General features: G+C 41.9%; 1 pseudogene; it reads left to right on the forward strand.

Moving 5' to 3' along the window:
- The first annotated feature begins 884 nt into the window (after nucleotides 1-884).
- LOC103080949 (uncharacterized protein C7orf73 pseudogene) lies at nucleotides 885-1,028 on the forward strand (annotated as a pseudogene).
- Nucleotides 1,029-1,364: the final 336 nt, after the last annotated feature.

The raw sequence follows: 1,364 nt of genomic DNA on the forward strand, positions 1-1,364 counted from the left end.
AAAGAAAGAAAGAAAGAAAGAAAGAAAGAAAGAAAGAAAGAAAGAAAGAAAGAAAGAAAGAAAGAAAGAAAGAAAGAAAGAAAGAAAGAAAGAAAGACTGGGTCTCTTGTTTGGTGGCAGTCAGGCTCCCTTCCTGGCGCCGTGCTGTTGGCGGTTCTGAAACAGGCCTGAGCTCTACTGTGAGGCCACATGTAATTGATGGTAAAGACTAGAATAGCCTTGCTGGACTTGAATCTAGAAGACTATGTATATTTATTTATTAAACTTTGATTCCATGACAAAAAGACTGTGTTTGATTTCTTCAGAGGGACTTGGCTAGCTGAGGGAATCTTGACACAAAGGAAACTCAAACTACATAGAAGCAAAACAAACACATACGGTGTGGCTCTCCTAATTTATCAGTTGCATGAAGATGAAACCCTGATAGTGAGTAATTTACTGGGGCAAAGACCATGTCTCATTCATTTTTTTTTTTCATTCATTTTTTATTTCCCAGCATCTAATCATAGTGTCTGGCATATGGTAGGCATTCTGTAAACATTCAGTGAACTGAACTGGACTGTGTTGTTTCATATCCCCACCGCTGGTCTTCTTTCATCCAGGTAAAAACTGTACTTGACCTTGGCTCAGCCTTCACTTCCTCAGAAAGATCCTCCCTGACGTCCCCAACTTGATCCATTCCCCCTAGTATTTACAGTTATATTATTATGCACTCTCCTTCAAAGCACCTATCACAACTATAATTTTATATTTATTTACAAGGCTCTTTGAGATAAACAATAGAAACCATAAACAATAGAGTCAAAGGAGGCATCATGCCCGGGGAGGCAGCCTCGGACAGCCCACGGAGCTGCAGCTGCCCTTCGAGCCCTCCTTGCCGACACATGCTCCAGTTCCTGCTTAGATTTACTCTTGGCAACGTGGTGGGAAAGTATCTGGCTCAGAGCTATGACATACCAAACCTGGCTAAAAAACTTGGAGAAACTGAAAAGGACGTGGACACCAAGAAGAAACCCCCTAGTTCATGAGGCTGACTCCAGCACTGCCTCCTGGATAAACTGATTCTGCTGTTCTTGAGGGCCTCCTTTACCATCTGAACCAAAAGCTTTTGTTTTCACCTCCAGCCTCAGCAATTTTCGTCTTTGCTAGACCCTGTATTGCCTTACAGCACAAATGGGGCCACAAGTTAAGAACAACCCTTACTTTTCAAACATCCTCATTTCTTCCCTTCCTCCTTCTGGCCACTTGGGAGGTCCTGAGAATGGAATTACGGTGCTAGATTAGTAAACATGACCTTAAATTAGTAGTCTCTCCCTTATTCTTTGGGATTTCTACTACCGTTTTTAAAAGAAAAATTGATGAGT

This window comes from Lipotes vexillifer, unplaced genomic scaffold, assembly GCF_000442215.2.
Source record: "Lipotes vexillifer unplaced genomic scaffold, Lipotes_vexillifer_v1.1 scaffold438, whole genome shotgun sequence".
In the NCBI taxonomy this organism is placed as follows: Eukaryota; Metazoa; Chordata; class Mammalia; order Artiodactyla; family Lipotidae; genus Lipotes; species Lipotes vexillifer.